The sequence below is a fragment of the Ochotona curzoniae genome, unplaced genomic scaffold, assembly GCF_017591425.1.
Source record: "Ochotona curzoniae isolate NIBS_2020 unplaced genomic scaffold, NIBS_Ocur_1.0 scaffold_1852, whole genome shotgun sequence".
Lineage (NCBI taxonomy): Eukaryota > Metazoa > Chordata > Mammalia > Lagomorpha > Ochotonidae > Ochotona > Ochotona curzoniae.
This window is the reverse complement of record NW_024467087.1, coordinates 32,130,164-32,151,879: the sequence shown is the minus strand read 5'-3', so window position 1 is coordinate 32,151,879 and position 21,716 is coordinate 32,130,164.

Here is a 21,716-nt window from a genome sequence, read left to right as displayed (position 1 = left end):
ATATATATATATCTTAATAAGATGATGGACTCTCTGACAATGTGCATGCCTACATTTTCGGGAAACACCTCAATAACAGCATGATGGACTTGTGACTGTTCATGAAGGACATCTATTGTAAAACTAGAGGAGAAATCAAGGGGGCGGAGCAAAGGGAGGGACCTGGGGAAGGGCACAAGTAACCCCAGAGCCTATGGAACTGTATCATAAAATAAAATAAAATGTTTATAAAAACTTTTGTGTAGTATCTGTGCTCTTCTGTTGAAACTTAGCAAAGCTCATAGGTGATCTCATAGAATTAATCAGCATGCAAATAATTTATATGGATATAAAGATGCTGGTAGAATTTTATTCACATAGAGGTTATTATATAAATGTTTATTTAATACCTATCACATATATGGCGCTTGGTTGACTGCTAACAATGAAACATGTCAAAACACATTCTCACTGAGGTTATGGAAGCTAGTGTTGTGGCATAGTGGGGTAACATCCTACTTATGATACCAGCATCCTATATCACAGGGCCATTTATGGCCCAGCCTCCCAGCTTGCAGTCCCAATCCTTGCCAATGCACCTGAGAAATCAGCAAAGGATGGCCCAGGTACCTGGGTTCCTGCCACTCACGTAGGAGAATTGCATGGAATTCCTGGCTCCTGGATTTAGTCAGGTCCAGCCCTGGATGTGCATCTGAGGAGGGAAGCACTGGGTAGAAGGTATTTCTCTCTCTCTCTCTCTCTCTCTCTCTCTCTCTCTCTCCTCCTCCTCCTTCATCTTTGTCTCCCCTATCTCCTCATCTCTTTGATGCTCTGCCTTTCAAATAAATATATATATTTTTAAGGAGGTTACAGTGCAATTGCTAGCAAGGGGGCATGTGGGTAGTGGCTGCTGCAGAAGATTAATTGAGTTGATACGCATGAAAAGTTAACACCACAATAGTACAAGCATAATTTATGTTTAGTGTTGGCAGAACCAGAAAATCAAGTTAATGACAGCAAAATCTTTGTTGATTGGGCAAGTTAGAAAGCTTTGAGAAAGTAAGAAATTAAGCATGATCTTAAGCAAAAGCAGCTCTTTGGAGATATATTTTAGAGGCTTGGTGTGGGAGAGTTACAAGTAGTAGCCACTGTTGTTTGATCTGGAACAAAACTACACAGTAAAAGCTTGATTTTTCTTCATTCTCATCTTATCTCTGTCCCTAGGCAGTGTGCTGACATTGCCCAAGTTGCCCAAGAAATAAGGATAACACCTATGTTTATATTCTGTCTAATCCAACTTACCTATCTGTGTAACATTTTTCTCAAAGTCTACCATCTTCCTAGGAGCCAGTTGGAGTTAAAGTGGTAATGATATATAATGGCTTAGCATGACTTACAGTTCTAGAATGCACTTTTCATTTTCACAACAACTTGATAGGATAAGTTATATTTTTGTCTTACTCATCAGATGAGGAAACTGAGACTAGAGAGGCAACGTAAATTAGGCAAGAAATAAAGATTGTACTTGAACTTAGCCACTTTGATATAGGATGCAGGGGTCCAAATGGGCATCTGAACTATGAAGCCAAGTGTCCTCCCCTGTTCTGATTGCCTTCTTATTTGATGTTAAGGTTTGCCTGTTGAGAGTTGCAATGCTCCAAGATAGCCACTGTCTAGGAGAACCCTGGCCAAGATGAGGTTATCTGTGTTGGTTGGGTAAGGCACGATGAGAAAGTAAAATAAAAATTTGTAAAACATAACATATTTATTGCCCAAAGCTGCAGGGAAGCTGAATGTCATTGTGACACTGATAGGAAATTTGGGTACGGCAAGGCCCTCAACTAGTGGATAGAGAGCAAGAAAAAGAGGACCTATGGAACTATTCCTTTACTCGTGGGTATTATTCCTTGTTTTTTTCTCCATGGCCACTGTGGATTCACTGCCTTAAAGAAAACACACACAGGGATGGAACTTTTTGAATAACAGTGTGATGTTAATAATTACTTTTTGTCACAATCAGAAACTATAGAATGTGTTGGGTCAGTGACATGAGGAACAAGGAGATTATATTACAAACAACTACATAGTTAGGAGAAGCTTTAAGCAGGCCAAGGGTGAAAAGCACAACTGAGTTTCAAACAACTTGTGTCAGACTTAAAATTTAATACTGAAACTTAAAGCACGTTAAAACAAATTTATAACAAGAGTACTGAGACTTCATCCCCAGGAGGAAGAGAGAATAGTAGAGTGAACACTCAATATCACCACCTTTCAGTACTCTAGCTTAAAGGGAAAATGGTGGATCAAGCAGAAGAAACATCAAAGTCAAATAAAGGTCAAAAAAAGTGAAACCTAAAAAATTTAAGGGGTACCTTCATGTGAACCAACATATGCAGTAAGGGAGTTAAAGAAGATAAAGGAGAAAAAAATATAACGTGCATTTGAAGAAAGGAATAATTGAAAACCTCCAAGGGCCCGATGTGATAACCTAGCAGCTAAAGTCCTCGCCTTGAACACGCCAGTCGCTGCTTCATATCCTAGCGGCCCTGCTGCCCGTCCAGTTTCCTGCCTGTGACCTGGGAAAGCAGTGGAAGATGGCCCAAGGCCTTGGAACCCTGCACCACCATAGAAGACCCAGAAGAGGCCCCTGGTTTGGGATTGCCGCAGTTCCAGCCATTGCAGCCACTTGTGGGAGTAAATCATTGTAACTGTCACTCCTCCTCTCTGTATATTTGATTTTCCAATAAAAATAAAATAAATCTTAAAAAAAGAAAAAGAAAACCTCCCAATTTGAGAAGGGAAGTAGATGCCCAGATTCATGAAGCTAAAACAAAACAAAACAACAACAACAACAACAAAAGAACAACCTGAAAAAGATTAATCAAATTGTCAAAGGTCAAAGACAAAATGAGTTTTTGAATGTAAGGAGCAAGTAGCCTCTCACGTACAATTGAATGCCATAAGACTGTCAGTAATTTTCTCATCAGAAACTTTTACAGGCCTGCATGGTCTACAACAAAGCAAAACAGAGTAATCGAATACAAAACAAAAACTGTCAAGAATGCAATTCCTAGGAAAGCTATCCTTGAAAAGTAGAGGAAAAAAATAAAGACATCACAGATTAAAAAATGTATTGAGGGTGTTCATCAAAACTTGGCTTACTGTATAAGATATGTTAGAATTTTTAAAATACAAGCAAAAGGGTGCTAAACAGTGACATGAAAGCATATAGAATGGAACACTCATGATAAAGGTAAACATGTAGGCAAACAGAATACTATCTTACTCCTTTCGTGGTATAGAGATCTCTTTTAATTGTCGTATAAAAAGTATAATAGTTACTGAGTTATTAAAGTAAACTATTGCAGACTCAGAAGTGAAGGGGTGATGCTTCTACTACAGGATACTGCGTGTTCTGGCTGTTTGTATTCATGACTTCGCTGTCAGGTTATAAATTCAACAAAGCAGAGAACTTCAAGTCACACTAAATGGGCTCAGCAGTTGTGAATTCACTGAATTATTATTGATGGTTGTCTCAAACTTATTGCTGCTTAGAACCTGATCTATTCTACCCACAGGATTAAAAAGACAAGGGGAAAAAGTTGTCTAAAGAAGAAAAAAGAAACTATAACTACGAAAATTTAAATGGATATACATATTACAAAAATACGTAGTTTATGATGCTAATACCAAAGTGTGAAGGGAGGATTAAGATATAGTTTTTGTTTGTGATTAAACTTAAGTTAATATACATATTAGAAGATGTTTTTAAGGGGCCCGGCGCAGTGGCCTAGCAGCTAAAGTCCTCGCCTTGAACGCACTGGGATCCCATATGGGTGCCGATTCTAATCCCGCCAGTCCTGCTTCCCATGCAGCTCCCTGCTTGTGGCCTGGGAGAGCAGTTGAGGATGGCAAAAGCCTTGGGCCTCTGTACCTATGTGGGCAACTCAGGAGAAGCTCTTGGCTCCTGGCTTATGATCAGCTCAGTATTGGCTGTCACACTCACTTGGGGAGTGAATCATTCGATGACAGATCTTCCTCTCTGTCTCTCCTCCTCTCTCTATATATCTGACTTTGCAATGAAATAAATCTTTAAAAAAATGTTTTATATAAATTTCATGGAAACCACAAAGAAAATTCGTACACATACAATAAACAGAAGAGAAAGGAATCAAGATCAGTGAAACACAAAGCCTGCAAGAGAGGAAAAGAAGAACAAAAGAACTACAAAACAGAGAACAATTATCAAAGTGATAATAAGCACTTCTGTATAAATTCTTACTTTAAATTTAAATGGACTACACTCCCTCCTCAACAGACATGAAGTGACTGAATATTTTAAACGAGATGCCAGCATGCGCTATCTACAAAGACTCATTTTATATTTAAGGGCACATTTAAGCTGAAAGTGAAAGAATATATGAAGAGATCCTGTCAATTTCTTTTTTTAAGAGGAGAGCAAGGTTGGCTATATTTAGATGAGACAAAACAGACGTTGGGTCAAAATGTCAAAAGCAAAAAGAAGGATGTTAGATAATAATAAAAAGATCAATTCACAAGAAAGATACTACAATTATAAATGAATATGCATCCAACAAAAGACCAGAATATTTACAGGGAAAATATTGACAGAATTGATCAGAGATACAGACAGCAATACAATAATATTAGAAAGCTTATACACCCCACTTCTGATATTCATACAATATCCAAAAAATTAATGAATTAATTTATGACCACCATTGTAGATCAAATTGTTCTAGCATACAGATACAAAACATTCCATCCTCAAACAGCAAAATACACATTCTCCTGAAGTGTGCAAAAAACTTTCTCCAAGATAGAACTCATGCTACATACAATACACACCTTAACAAAATTAAATTCATTAGAATCATAGAAACTGTCTTTTCTGGTTGCAATGAAATGATGCTGGAAATCAGTAACAAAATGAAAATTGGGAGATTTAGAAATGGTAAGCAAACAACCCATTCTTAGTATGAGAAAGTGGTGCTTGAGGAAGTTTTAGAAGTCTTAGTCAAGGCAATTTGAGGAGAAAAGGAAACAAACATCACAAAAAATAAACAGGAATTAGACAGACAGATAAAACTACCTCTTTTTGCAGATTATATGATCTTACTTACAGAAAACCCAAAAAATCTCTCTCTCTCTCTCTCACTCTCTTTCACACACACACACACACACAATTATTAGAACTGATAAATGAATTCATCAAAGTCTCAACAAACAAAGGCAACATACAAAAATCAATTATACTTGCACACACTAGAAATGAGCATATTGTAAAGTAAAAAAATTCTGGAGTTAGGATTGTGGCACATCTTGGTTAACTTGTCATTACACTGCCAGCATTCCATATGAACACAGATTCGAGTCTTGACCAATCTGCTTTCAATTCAGCTGTTTTGCAAATTCACCTGGGAAAGCAACAAATGTTGACTCAAATACTTTGGCCAGGTCTACCTGCATGGGAGATTTAGATGGAGTTCCAGGCTACTGACTTTGCCTGCCTTAGCACTGTGGAATCAGCTATTTGGAGAGTGAACCAGCTAGTAGATCTCTCTCTCTTTCTTCCTCTTTCAGTCACTCTTCCTTTCAAATAAATAAACCTTAAAAAACCAAATTCCATAATAAAGGCATAAAATAGAATAAAATACTTAAAAATAAAATTAACCAAGAAGTGCAAGACACAGAGACTAAAACTTCAAAATATCGTTGGAAGAATTTAAATGTCTTGTTGCAGACATGAATAAATCAAACATCAACTTCCTAAGGAGACTTCAAACATGTGAAACAATATCAAAAAAGAAGAGCCAAGTTGTAAAGCTTATCCTTCCATATTTTATAATTTACTACAAAATAAGAGTAATCAAAACACTAGGGAACCAGTGTTGTGGCACAGGCAGTTAAGCTGCCACTTGCAATGCTGGCATCCCTTATCAGTGTTGGGACTCCTGCTACCCATGTGAGAGACCTGAATTGGGATATTAGCTCCTGGCTTTGGCCTGTCTTAGATTTGGCTATTGCAACCATTTGGGTGTGACCTGGTGAGTGGTCTCTCTGTCTTTGTCTCTTTCTCTCTGCTCCCTTTCTCTGCCTTTCAAATACATTAATGAATAAGGAAAATTTTTCAAAAAAAAAAGCACTGTGATACTAGCATAAAGACAGTATCATTGGTATACAGTTGACAGATTAGAAGTAAACCCATAAATCCATAATTTATTATTTATGTCAATTGTGTCAGGATCCTTCTGTGTAGAAGGAAGTATCAATACATAGTGTTGACAAAAGTTGGATTCTTTTCTCATATTACATTTACTATTCAGAGTCCTCCAGAGAAACAGAGCCCATGGATGTATACATGTACATATAGAAAGAGGTTTGTTATTGAAAATTGGTTCATGTTGATTAGGGAGGCAGAAAGGTTTCATGAGCTGCAGGGTGAGTCAGCAATATGAAAACCCATGAAATCCTTTGTGATTCCAGTGTCAGTCTGAGGCCTGAAAATTAGCATTGGGGTTGTATGTCTGTTCTGAAGACCTATGCACACTTTAGACCCAGGAAGAAGCAATGTTTCAGTTCAAATTCAAAGGAAGATAGTCTGGTGCCAAGTTCAAAGGCCGGCAGGAGGAATTCTTGCTTACTAAGATGAGGGTCACACTTTTTTCTATTTGGGCATTTAATTAACTGGATGAGATCTATTCACATTTGAGAGGACAATATGCTTTAATCAGTTCACTGATTTAAAAGTTAATCTTATCCAAAAATGCCCATGCTCACATAAACACCAAGAATAATACTTGACCAAATGTCTGGGCACCCTGTGACCCAGTCATATTGACTCATAAAATTAACTACAACACTATATTAAAAGGTTAAATTGAAATTACTCTAAGACCCAAATGTAATAGCTCAAACATCCAAATTCTTAGGTGAAAATATAGGTGTAAACATTCCAAGCATTTAAATTTTGCAACAGATTCTTTAACACAATAGCAGAAGCACATGCCTCAGAAGAAAAAAAAAGATAAATGGGACATCATCAAAGTTAAAAAATTTTTAAGCATCAAAAAGTCATTATCAGAAAAGTTAAAAGTAATCAGAAGATGAAAAAAAAATCTGAAAATCGTATCTATATGATAAAGATCTAGTATCCAGAGTACATGAAAGTACACTTACAACTCAACAGTAAGAGGCAAATAACTCAGTCAAAAATGGGGGAAAAAATGAGTAGAAATCAGAAGATATACTAACAAGCAATATGCACATAATATCATTATTAATTATTGAAATGCAAAATGAAATCGCAATGCGATAAATTCCATATCTACTAAGACCACTATGATTTTTTTAACAAAATGAAATTAGTTTATTTAAGTTAGGATGTGGAGAAATTAGAACCCTTACACATTGCAGGTGTGACTATAAGATGTAATGATCACTGTGGAAAACAGTTGCAGAATTCCTCAAAATGAAAGAATGACAGTGTGAGTGAGCAATTTCGGTCTTAAATACATACTCAAGTAAGGAAGTCTTTGGGTTCACACACACACACACACACACACACACACACAAATTGTGCATGAATGTTCATAGCAGCATTATCCAAAAAGTGATAAACCCGAGTAGCCACCATTCAATGTTTGGAGAAATAAAATGTCTATACAATGAGTGTTATTTATTCATAAAAAGAATGGATTGGGCATGTGTTACACTAGCCAAGAACCTTGAAATCACTATGTGTATGTGGCATGTACAATGGGAGGATGTGATGATTTTGACTTCAGGGATGAGGTTAAGAAAAAGGCTAAGAGAGCTTTGGCTAAATGTGTCTGGGCTCTCTCCTGTAGCTATATAACTCCTCTGGCAATGGTCATATATTTTGCTAAATGAAATGCCACCCATTTTGAAGGGCTCAGGAGCTGTCAGGCCAAAATCTTTCAAGTGCCACGGAGTTGAACAGTCAGCTATTTTTCAAGCACATCAGGTCAAACAATATAATAAAAATGGACTCGTTTGTGAAATGTCCTTTTATAAGAGCTGTGACATTCACTCCTTCTCTTAATATCTTGCATTGAACCTGTAGCTTCAGTTTCCTTCAGTACAGCACATCATCAAGCACCCTTCTTCCTTTCCCCCAATTTATCAGGCATCAATTTTTTGTCAGTGTGAAGGAGCTGTACAATATGTGTGTCATAGGAGGGGGCAAGGTGCAGTGTATATAGCTATTTCTGAATAGTCTTTGTTTTTCAGTGAATAAAAAGTCTTTGGCACCTGCATAGCCAATATCAGCAGGTTCAAATATGGTTTCCTCATTGTTATGTGCTTCTCTTTTTGCACCCTCCATGTCTTGCATACCAAGGTTAGTGGAATTCTGTGTACGCCACTCCCAATCCGCAGTCTTCTCCAGTCAGTTCTGATTGATGGCCTCATATGGAGAGGAAGGAACACTGCACGCACTGTTGGTTCAGGTGTTCAGGGACTACGCAGTCAATGGCTGCCCCTACCGGAGTCACTGTAATAGAATTGTGGGGGATTTATAATTATATCCTTCCATACAATTGAGTTAATTAATCAGCCCTTCCCACACACTGCCATTAGGTTCTTCTCACTAGGTAGGCCATTTTACTCACAGCATGTTGCTCCTTCATTCAGTTCCCTTCTTGCCCTCTTCTTGGGGCTCTTTTGCTCTTGGAGAACAGCATAACCTCTCTCTAGGTGCTCATTAAAAAAAATTCAGGTCTTTCCCCTGCTCAGAGTCTCCAGATAGATGTCAGATCACTAGTTCATGTTCTTGTGACTCCTCTGACTTTTAAAAGAAACTTCAGTTCTCCCTCCCGACATCTCAATTGTGTCTGTGGCCTGAATGTTGGCCTAATTTTGTACATCTGTTAGGAGAAAGAATTTTCAGCTCTTTTCTCATTTTCAATACTGGACCCTGGATCCCCTTGCTTGTGGCACCCTGTATTCTTTTGTTAGAAGGAAACACAGTCTGAATAACCTCCTTCTCCTACATGGCAGCTTTAGTACTTTAAACGTTTTGTTTTCTTCTTATACAAGCAAAGACCTGTCTTATCAACATCACTAGTATACCTGTCAAACTATTGCTTAAGATTCTCAGTAGTTTGCAGAATCTCGTAGTACTCCTCATTGACATCCAAGCTTCCCTTCTCTTTCTGAACTCACCTCCTTATGTTCACATATTCTAAGCTATGAGTTCTGGATTTGCCAATCTTGTCCACTTCTCCCGCATGTTTTGGGGCTTGGGCTTAAGAGGCCTGAATGGCTTTGCCCTCTCAAAATTTTCCCTAGCTGGTGATGTTGTTCTTTCTTGTTTAGACTTCAACAAAACAAAAACATCAGTCTTCTTGGTTCACCCTAAGCCAAAAATGTAATTGCTGACAGACTATCCCAGTGTGAATCCACTCCCATACCTCTCCTGATTTATTTAATGCAAATAGGTGGTGCACAGGCTATTTTATGGTGGAATTGTAATTGCACTTGAAATTGTTACAAATGTCATACTTGGCAGATGAGCTGACAATAAGCAGATTCTTGTGTGGTCTCTCTGTTGTGATTTATCAAGAAGAGAAAGTAAATGCTCTGTGGACAGCTTCCTGCTTTGCCCTTTTCTCTTCCAAATTTCTAAATCTCAGGAATTTTAAGTGAAGTTATCAGTGCAGGTTATTGACCACCAGAAGTGAGCTGAAAGCTAATTATGCCTTAATAATGAGAGAAGGCATTTTGTAAACTCTTCCTTTTCCTCTCTTTATCTCTTAAGTATCCAGCTGGGATGGATTCTGCATTCTTTAGTTTAAATGTTTCTTTTAAAAGGGGTATGATTTCCTTGACCTGCTCCAATCATCTGTGAACTAACTTTATGAAAAGTACACTAGTGTTTTAAGATAGCTTTTGACTCCTTTATGTATTCACTTCTATTTTTAGACTGAGTGCTATCAGAGTAACAGAACTCAGTGATAGTGTTCAGTTTTGTAAACAGTGTTCACTTTTCTAAATGATTCATGATGGTTTGTTCTCGTATGCTGTTCAAGATTATGTTTTTGTTATTGTTTTGAATTTCTTATTCATTTGAGAGAAATAAAGGCAGACATACGGAGAGAGCTCTCAACACTGGCTCATTCCCCAAATGTTTGCAATGGCCAGGATGAGGATGGGAGGAAACGAAAGCCAGGAAGTGGGATTGCATCCAAGCCTCCTCTGTAGGTGGCAGGCATCCAACTACTTGAGCCATCTCACTGCTTCACAGTGTCCTCATTAGCAGGAAGCTGGAATCAGGAGCCAGAGCTGGATGTCAAATCCAGGAACTCTGATGTGAGATGCAGACCTCTTAACTCGCATAGTAACCACTAGACCAAATGCCCACTCCAAGGCTATGGTTTCTGAAATATAAAAGCATATGGATGTTTGCTCATAGGAATGCATTAAATTCATTTATTCAAGCATTTACCAATATCAGGCAGTATACTAAGCTCTAGGAATACAAAGTAAGATTATAACCTTGGCCCTTAAAATCCATAATCTAATGGGAGAATTTGACATGTAAATAATTTTTGTACTGCGGGTAGGTGTGATGACAGACATTTGAATTAAGTGTTATGATAACACTAAAGGGAAAAGGGTGCATCTTTTTTGGTATAGAACTAGACATAGAAGTGGTTCAAGGAAAGAGCCTTAAAGAAAGTAGTATGTGAGCTGGATCTTGAAGAAGTTCATTAAGAAATGGTGGCAGGAAGACATTCGAATATGGATAAGAAAGAAGTCAAGGATTTTTCTTGGGACATCAAGTTGAAAGTATTCTAGAAAATAGAGCGATAACGGTATACAAGGCTGGAGAAGAAGATACGAATCTGTTTTATTGAAAGCAGGCACCAGCTCAATAGGAAGAGGCCAGTTGTGCAGTCACATGATGCTTCCTATATCTTTCTATACCTTATCCTCTCACAAAAAGTAGCTTGAGTTGCCATCATCTGAGAGTTAAATTAGTACAACTCACATGTAAGGAGCATGGTTAGATTAACCCAGAAATTGTCTAACCGTGTGACTGAAGATTTTGAGAACTCTCAAAATTCCACTCAAGGTGATCTAGCACAAATCTTATGGAGGCAAAATTGAATATGATTGTAATTTTGTAAGTGCAAACCAAATTAATTGTATTATTCACTGCTTGGAGTGAATAGAAAATAGTTGGGAGCTAGATGCAAAAAGGAAGAAAAATGACAGTTACCAGCCAAGCTCAATCCAAGGGAAAATGATCTTGGCCAAGTGAACCCAACATTATGGATTCTTTGGCATGGCTAGCCCTGTAGTTGATGAGAGTGCTTCAGGTTGTCTGAGAGGCCATTCTTAAGATCAACTAACTCTTCTTGTTCTGATTTTATGCTCACCAAGCAATCCTTTGATAATTTATTTGGCTCCATACTCAGCTTGCCTATAGGGAAAGAATTCACTGATCTGCCTACTTAAGCACTTTGGCTTGCTTAACAAGTGTATTTCTTATTGTACATTAATAAATTGATATCCAGTCTATGTATATATTCAGAGTATCAGTATGTATCTATGTGGGAGACACATAAAAGTATATAAATTTAAATGCATAAAAACTCTATATATCAGAGAGACATGAAAGCTTGCTTAAGTTGACTTTGTCTTATTGAATTTACTCAGTTCAGATGTGGCTGTTGAGCCCTGCAGCTCGGAAAGCTAGTTTTTCCTCTGCACTGAGTCAAGCCATCCAATACAAAGGTTTTAGAAGTGGCTAACCAGCATTCCCCAGTGACAGAAGTCTCTGCAGTACTGTAGGCTGCCCTCAAAGTCTTTACCAAGGAGACAATGCTCGTTCCTTTGTTTGTTTTCAAATATGACATTCGTTTTGAGGAATTTCATTTGAGAGTGAACATTGCCATCAAAATGTGTGTGAACAGAAAACACTCTTATACTCACTTGGTGGGTTTTTTTTTTCTTGCCTTCTGTTTCTAAAAGTAGACTTAGAGAAAAGAATCTTGACACAGATAATTCAACTGGAAAGTGCTCTTAGAAATCACAGTAAGGCAAAAAAGGGAGACAAAAGAAGAAAATAAAGTTATTGATGAGTGTGTTAATAGGCAGACTGCCACATGGGAAGCTGAGGGCCCTTCTGCAGGCTCTCTGAGAAACTGTGTGGAGCAACCTTAGACTCGTCTGATGGAAGATAGAGAGACTTTGATATTTATGCATAGACTTCCATCCCCATTGGGTGACTTTTAGCCTGTGCCTCTAGATTGCACTAGACTGTAAAAACAAACAAAAAGGCCTTCATGGCACCTGAATACTATTCAACAGTAAAATGAGTTTCACAAAAATGGATGGAATTGGAGAATATTGTTTTTTAAGTGAGGTAAGTCCAATTCAGAGGCAATTACTCTATGTTGTCCCTCATATGTAGAAGCTGAAAAAGAGACCAACATGAACACAGAAGGGTACTTGTTAGAGGCTGGGAAGGGTGAAGAAGATTACAGAGATTTTTTAATAAAATAAATGGAAACCTGATTCATTGATTGGGACAAATATGTTATACTAACATGAGATGTTAAAAGGGAAAGCTGGGTGTGGCTTATTAATTATTACAATTATGCCTACTGATTTAGGATGTTAATAAGAGAGCAATGCATATATGGATTATATAAGAACTCTTCACAATTTTATTTCATAGATTTTAAACTGTTCTCAGATTAAAAGTTGATTTTTTTTAAAAATGACAGGAAGTATGAAGTTCATATACCAATAGTGGGAAGTTGTCAGGATGCTAGAAACTATAGCTATAGATGAAAACTGTGGACCGGGAGAATATGGGCCAGAGTGTCAAAAGTACTTAGTCTGTTATTGGAAACAAATATAATAGACTTTGAGTCCTCAATAGACAAATGAACAAAGGAGGTGGGCTTACAACTTGCACACATGAAATAAAAATGATTAACCATTGTGTTTTTACGTATTCAACCTTGGTAGTAATCACTGAACTGTAATTAAAAATGAGATGTTCTTTTGTCTGTCAAAATAGCACAGGCCTATTTTAAAGCTTATTTTTATTTGAAAGGCAGAGAGAAAGTTGTAGGGGGATCTTGTTCATTCCTTGTTTGTCTTCCGTATTTGTGCTTGGGGCAGGCCACAGCTAGGAGCCCAGAATCCCATGTGATTGGCAGGGATCTAATCACTTGATCTATCATCTGTTACCTCTGGGGTGCACATTTGTAGGAAGTGGGATAGGAAGTAGAAGTGGGATGCCATCCAAGGCAGTCTGATAGGAGGGGCTGTTGGTATCCTAAGTCAGCTTAATTGACCACGCCATATACCTATCCTTGTATTTTTAACTGATAAATATCATCATTAATGGAGTACCCTGTCAATCACTAAAAGTGAGATTAAAAATAGGCAGTTTTTCTGAGAAGCAATTTTTTAATATAGCAAGCTATCACATTGTGTTTTCAAATATTCAGTGGCACTGAAGACGTTCATGAAGTAATGTTAAAAGACACAATACAAATCTGTAGGTGAAGAATGAATCCCATTTTTATCTCAATTCAGAGATAATATCGATGGTAGGATACTGCTTTGGGAAAAAGAAACACTACATTGAAAGCGTCTAAATTTCATTCTGTTGATAGTAACATCTACACAATTCTGCACAATTATTCATCATTTTCTTCTTCAGTGATATCAGCAAAAGTTAGAGTCCAAGATTTCTTCCTATCTCAGCCTAAAGATTCTTTTGAATTACCTTTGACAACTTAACAGTGATGCACTGTAAGACAGTGCCATGTGGCTGCTTCTCTCAGGACCCCAGGATCATGATGATGACACAAGATAATACCAAAGCATCTGGAAGAATTGTAGAGTTTTCCCCTACGTTTCCTATTTGTTTAAACTCACAGTTTATCTTTCTTTTCTTTTTTTTTTTTTTGCCTTGCTTTTCAATTCAATTACATTAGCCAGAAATCAATCAGTTTATTTCCAAAGTCTCCCAGAAGCTTTAGACAGATAGATGCTTGGTGTATGAGTGATTGTCCCTCACAATGCACAAAATGGTCACACCAACCTTTTCTAGCTTCAAAAATTTTATTATCTATTCCAAAAGATTTGGCAATTTCTACTGCCTTTAATTACATTGTCTGGCGTGTGACAGGCAATCTTCTGCAGACACAATAATTTTTCATTTCAGTGATGCATCGTAGTGTAATTTTTAGAAGACGTTTTAAGTGACAATTAGGGAGAAAGCCAAATTTAAGCAAAAAAATGTAACCGTGAGTACTCATACTAATGCAAATAACTCATTTGTGGTGACAATTAGATAAGATGTACAGATATCCTCTCAGTGCAGCTAAGCCTGCACACATGCAAGCGGTAACAACAATGTCATAGTAGGTTCCTCTGAGGGGTAATTTGCAAGTCACTTTTGACATTCATTATAAGATGCATCTTGATTTCAGAAATAGAGTATATGTCTTAGAGTGCAGGAAATAGGGTATCAAATGTCTCCATAAACACATACAACCCCCCCCCCCCAAGGAACAAAAGGGAAATATACCACAATAGTCTCAGTGGTTACATCTGCCTGGGGAAACTGCAGAGAGTGTGAATTGTTGCTTATTTTCAGATTACAAATGTCTAGCTAAGCTTGTTTTGTTGTTGAATTGAAAAAAAAAATAATGCATTTCTGGAAGACTTGTTATTTGCAATTTGAAAATAATAACGATACATTTTTAGAAAAATTGCTGTTAGTTTCTCTTCCCATTGGGAGAAAATAATTTGGAATAAAGAAGATCAACCTTGAATCTGAATCTGAGCTGGTTGGGTCCTTGGAGGAGCATAGTAATCTTGGGATCTTCCCAATCCAACAGAAGAAATAACCAAGTACTCTCCTTGCAGAGACAAAGTTTAAAGGTGAAAAAAAAAAAAAACAAATCAGAAACTCTGAGGCTACATTAATTGTTCTGTTTCGATATCTGATTTGCCACATAATTTCAATAATTTATGACTATCATATATTTGTTTTCTTTCTGCAAATGAGTATTACCTCTATCCCTTCCTCATTCCTGATCATGACAGGCACGGGCTTGAAAACAGAAACAAAAACTATGGATCAAATACCTCCCAGTCTTCACATCCTAAGCAATGCCTTAAAGGATCTGGCCTGAAATATTCCTCAACAGATAGGAAGAGTAGTGGAGCACCACATGGGAAGGGAAAGAGATAGTGAGTAGAGAGCCACAGAACTCATGGTCAGTTCTAGTGGCTGAAAGAGAAATGCCAACATTTGTGTAATCCTTGCAGCAGGACTTGGGCAAGTACATTTCTTCCTGAGAGCCCCTTAGGGACATTGGGCAGCTGGGAGAACTTCATTTGGACTAGTTAACACGGCCCTGGTTGGCTCTACCTATTGCAGGGGAGAAGGGCCTGAGAAATTTGCTCTGCCAGGCATCCACTAAAACACAACTCCCAAAGCCAAGTGGATGACAGAAAGATGAGGTGAGAAACTAGGAGCTCTGGCTACACGCAATAGAGCTGCAGCATAATTTCATGTGAAGTGGCAGAATTCACAGCACCTTCCTTCATGCAATCCCAGGAGCTAAGCATAGCACACGACTGCAGCATTTTGGCTGACTTTACCCAACAGCTCGAGCTTAGGCAGAGTAAGGTTTGGAAGGGCCCAGACTACTCATTTTTTTGTGTGTGTGTTTAACAGAGTATAAGCACCCACAGAACAGTAGCGGCTGTCACTTGCATCACGGTCACCATGATCACAGGCCACCACAGAAAGGGCCTGCTAATCACTATCTCTTGCCCGTGACCAGTCCACACAGGCTTCCTAGCTTCCCTCCATTCTGCCCAACTGCATCATCCTACTCTGTGTAAATGTAATCACTCCTTTGCTATGGTAAAGCAGTACAGACTCCGTCACGATGCATCTGCTTTCTCATTTGCCTGAAACGTTTCTCAAACCTCAATGCCTTCCTGATGTGAGGGCACTGGGCAGCTGGGGTTGGATACAAAGAGTGGTGTGACTCAAGAAGGAGGGGCCAAAGTATGAGGTTGCACCTTGAAACATCACCTCCAACAAGACCAACCTGGAGTGCATGTTGCAGGGCAATGGAGAATATTGAACTAAGGCTGCAACTCAGGCTGGCTCGCTGCCCAGACTTGTAGGAATCAGAAGCTGGAAAGAGGAAAGTGGTGTAAGCCAGAAGGGGCCTCCTACTTCAGCCTGGAAGCCAGGAGATTTCATGTTTTGCTAGGGACCAGGAATCAAGACTGCGAGAAGGAATCAATTGTTCCCTTTCCGGGACTCTCCAGCATTGTGAAGCGAGGCAGAGGGCAGTGTGTGAGTATGGGTAGTGCAGAAGGAGGCTTCTACTCTCACCCACAGCAAGCTGGGCGCTGCTTTGGACAAGCCAGTAGAACACAATAATTGATTGCCTTCTTGCTGCAAAATCAAAATGGCTTTTGATGTTCAGCCATTCATTGCCGTAACTGGAATAATAACACAATTCATTTTAGCTGCAGCCCTGCAAATGGATGACTTTAATAATGGCTAATTTGGGATGATGAATGTGCCATTTGGGGGTGACATTAGTGCTGAATAAGGAGAAGGGCGTGCAAGAGACAGAAGGAGGAAGGGATGAGCTGTGTAAGACTAGCCATGTTTGCTTACTTCTGAGGCTGCCAGCTCTTCAGTTTCATTCCACAAGTGTTGCTTTAGCACTTATTCCTCACCTAGCCCTGGAATGAGGTTTGAGGAAGTCTCTGAAGAGATATACGATTATGGTGACCATATGTCCTGGATTCCCATAGACAGACCTAGTTTATTCTGAGTCCTGGTGCAATTATTAATAGAACTTTTTTTTCTCAAAAGGATCTTGGTTTGGATGATAAATTATGTTGTCATTATGTGTACCTCACTTTGCTTTCTATGAGCACACAGCTCTTCTGGGAAGACAAGTCTTATTTATACACACAGAACAATTAATGCATATCAGAAGACAAGGTATTTGGTGTCAGATGTGCCAAATAAGCTCAAGTACCCAAATCAATGCTCACAAGTTTCAAACTTGATGGTGGGCATAGATTTCAACGCAATGAGAAAGACTTCCATGTGCTTTGGGTTAATAACCCAAATTACACTTGCTATTAGCTTAATTTCATTTTAAAGGATGGGAACTAGAGGCCCAGAGAAAGGAATTAACTGATCAAGATCATACAGAATTTGAATCCAGGACTATTTTAATTTAAAAGCCACTAAATGCCAGTATTTGGGAAAAAATCATGCAGAATGCATATTATGAATGAAGTTATGCATGGCTCAAAATTTGAGGGATCAAAAATAAATATTTTTAAATTTCATCCCCCCCACAAGCATCTTGAAGTACACTCATTTTTCCTTCAGCACAAGATATTAGTGTTGTCTGGAGTGATTAAGGCAAAGCATAGAAAAAGTGACCTATTTCCAAGAAATGAATCCACAAGTGAAAAGCAAATAGAGTAAAAACGCAAGATGTAAGATTGAGAAGACATAGGAAAGAAATTAAATAAGGTGAGGTTAGTCCAGGACAATTTTTAGCTTGCAAGGGATGTAAGTTTTTACACTAGGTTTCAAATTGCTGCTAAATATGGATGACAGATATCAAAGGAAGGACTTTCACTTGGGCAGGAATGAAAAACTCCGAAATTAGAGTGCTTTTTCCTGGAAATTGAGAAGTGAATAGGAGTGGGGTAAATAGGAGATGACGATTGTAAGATTTTATCAAACATAGTGGTAAATAAATAGCTAATCAATGTGCTATTCTTCCTAATTAGAATATTTGGGTGTTTCACAATAAGGTATTTTTTAAAAAGATCTATGTATTTATTTGGAAATCAGAGAGAGAGAGACAGATTTTCCATCTGCTTCTTCGCTCTTGAAGTGGTCACAACAACCAGTGCTGAACCTGGCCAAAGCCGGAAGCCAAAAACTTCATCCTGGTGTTCCACAAGAGTAGCAGATACCCAAAGGTCATCATCCGCTGTTTTTCTTGTATTTATATATATATATATTTATTTATTTTTAAAAAATCAGATAAACAGAGAGGAGCAGAGACAGAGAGGAAGATCTTCTGTCTGATGATTCACTCCCCAAGTGACTGCCAGGGCCGGTGCTGCGCTGATCCGAAGCCGGGAACCCAGAACCTCCTTCGGGTCTCCCACGTGGGTGCAGGGTCCCAAAGCCTTGGGCTGTCCTCGACTGCTTTCCCAGGCCACAAGCAGGGAGCTGGAGGGGAAGCGGGGCCGCCTGGATAGAACTGGTGTCCATATGGGATCTCAGTGCTTTCAAGGCGAGGACTTTAGCCACTAGGCCATGCTCTTTTTCCTAGGTCATTACCAAGGATCTGAATGGGAAGTAGAGAAGCCAGGAACTAGTATCTATAAGGGACAGTGGCTTTATGCCACTATGCCCTAGCATGCACAGTCCAGGATAAAACTTAAGGAGAGATAAATACATCTTTCACATTGGAGAAATTTCTTAAACAGGATATAGAAGCAAGGATGAAACAAAGTATCTATTTGAAAGATACAGTAATCAGAACCGTTCTATCTGGGTGAAGGATTCACCATCTTCCTTGCCAAATGCCTCACCACCATTTCTTCCTCCGTAAACAGAGCACAGCACTTTGAAAGTCTCATCGGACCCTCCACTTAACTGAATCAGACTCTAGAAAGGCTCATTTATAGGAGCTTGGCACCATGCTGCAGCATGTCCCTTAGTGCTGGCATCCCATGTGGGTGCCAGTTCAAGTCCTGACTGCTCCACTTCCAATCCAGCTTCTTGCTTATGACCCAATAAAGCAGCAGAGGGTTGCCCAAGTGCTTGAGCCCCCGCACCCATGTGAGAGATCTGGAAGAAGCTCCTGGCTTTGCACTGGCCCAGCATCTTGCATGGTGATCATTTGGGGAATGAACTAGCAAATGGATGACATCCCTGTCTCTTCTCTTTTAGTAAGTCAGCTTGGTTTACACATAAACAAATCCTTTAAAAAAGAAAAAAAGGCCCATTTGTTGCATTCTTCTAAAATATGTGTGTGGTCTTTCCATCTTGCTTGCTGCTGGGCACTGGAAATGCCACACTAAGCATTCATCTGTTTATTACTTAGGGATTTCATTTATAAGCAAAAGCTTGGTGCTCTCCTCAGTCTGGCTTGCTGATTGGCAGCTGGGTCCAGTGGTCCCTTTCAGGTTTCCAGCTGCCCACAGGAGGGGCACCAATCGCTGAAAGCCCAGGACCTGGCATACTCCAGCTAAGCTTCCCAGAAATGGCAATAAACAAAGCAACAGATGAATCACAAATACCATTACTGTGGCCCTGCAGGGCTGTTAAAAGGACATAGCATGAGCACTCCATGGTCCACCTGCAGTTGTGAAACCCTGAGCCTTGTTGCAAGAACAGCAGCAAGAAGTGCTCCAGCAAGATGAAGGGGATCTGTCTGAGGACCCTCAGTAGACGTTTATCATGTGGCTGGCATTCAAACCTCAAGGCCAGTTTCCTATAGTCCAGGCTTTGAGTCTGAAGCCCTGAGCCATGGAAATTATCTTTGTTATTGCAGGCTGCCACTCCTCCTGGCATAGGATGGTTTCCTTCAGCTCCTCTGACAGGTACTGGAGGTGGCTCAAAGGGCCATAGAGGCACGTGGCACTTGCTTTCAGTAAGCAACAGGAAACTGATTATTTGAAACAAGCATGCCATCAGGATTATGCAAGGTGCTCCGGGATTGTTTCTCTCTCTCTCTCTCTTTCTCTCTCTCTCTCTCGTAATCTCTCTCTGTGAGTGTGTGGTTTTGATGCATTCTTGGAGGTCACTTGTTCAGGTTCCCAAAAGGATATGATGGGGAACCTGAGAGGTTTCAGGGTGGAAGGTCAGCCAGCAGTGCAGAAGGTTGAGAGTCAAAGGGCACAGGTTCCTGTCCTGACCTTCTCACGGAACCTGCCTGTGGTCTTGGGAGGTGTCACAGGCTGTGTTCCCAGAGAAGCACACTCAGGGCTCTGTGGGCAGGATATTTACTGCAGTGCACTCTCTGGATCAATGCAGGTGGGGGCACGGGCCATGGAGGAAACAAGAACAAGCAGAGGAGGCAGCAGATGTGTGATGCAGCCGCCTTCCCGTGACAGCTCTGAGGTGTCCTGACTTACCAAGGGGCCTCACAGCTCTCTGCGTGGAGCAGTCATTGGCTGCAAGAAGCTCCCTGGGACAGGTGTGTGGGCTTAGACATGATGGCAGTTTGAGCCAAGGGCCATACAAAGAGGACTCAGCTCTGCACTCCTGGCTCTCAGCCCTCCCTGAGGCAGGGAAATGGATTCTAGAGGGAAGGTGTAGCCCTGCAGTGCCCACAGCATCCAATTCAGCAAGTGCCTACCTCTCTCTGGGTCCCAGTTTATTCACCTGTACGATAAGAGAGTAGGATGCGCTGGAGGCCTCCCTGTCAGCTCCAGGGTGGTATGGTTTCCCCAGCCACATCCTGAGCTCCACCACCCACTCCCACTTAAGCTACACCCAATGTTTGCTATGACTTGCAAATGACCATATCAAAGAACAAACACCTAGGTGATGCTAAGCAGGTCACTTAAATTCCCTGAGGCCAATTCTCCATCTGAAAAAAAATTTACTGACGTGTTCTTGAACGGTTGTGAGAAGCAAATGAGAGAGCTCATTAAATATTGGTTATCTTTGCTCCTCCTGTTGTTAAAACAGCTGAATCTAAACAATAGCATCCAATGATTTTCATAATAAATGCTGCATGTAATTTGTTCTTGCTAAACATTATCTTGAAAAAACTCAGATCGTTCAGAAGTTCATTCTGGAGCCAAATAAGTTCACTGTTAGGAATAACAGTGAACACACATACCAGATACGTGAGTCACACAGGAGATCTTTATTCCAGCTAATAAAGATGGCTGTGGGAAGAGAGAGCGACAGAGTAGACAGTCTGAGGAACTGCTCCCTGGTGAGAGACAGTCCAAGACCACTTCTACATGACTGAGTGACCATGTGAGAAAAATGGCCACCCAAGATACAAATCACTCTGCTTTTATGTAACTTAGGTGTGGGGGATGGGGGAAGGTAGCAGCTCCTCAGTTTCCGCATGCTTGTCATGTGTCATCATGGCAGGAGTTTATCTTCTGTGCAGACTCGACATTTAAAACATTCTTGCATGGGCATGTCTGCTTGACAGCATTGAGGCTGGGGACAATTTCTTCTTCTTTTTTGTTTGCGGCCAGAGGGAGGTAGGAAGGAAAGATAGCACTGGGACTCAGTCTGCTGTTTGGAGTTTCAAGGCTACCAGGTGTTCCTGGCTCATGATAAGTTTCCTTGTCCTCTGATGCACTCAGCTCCTTCAAGAGTTACTTCTGCTTGGCCCAACATTGCAGCCTTTTGTTTTATGGTATTGGTTGGCACTGTTTGGAGCTAAAGGGTGTGCTGTGTCTTGGATGGGCTCTCCTGCTGCCTGGTTCAGACTTGCTTCAGCACCCAATCCTGTTCAGCCACAAAACCCAGACCTGTGCTTGTGCGAGTCACCTTCCCTCTTATCAAGCAACCAACACCATGCTAGGTGAATTGTTCCCATTGCCCCTGGGGCTCAAGAGTGATTGAGTATGATCATGCTTCCCTGACCAGATCTGATCTTTAGATCAGAAGT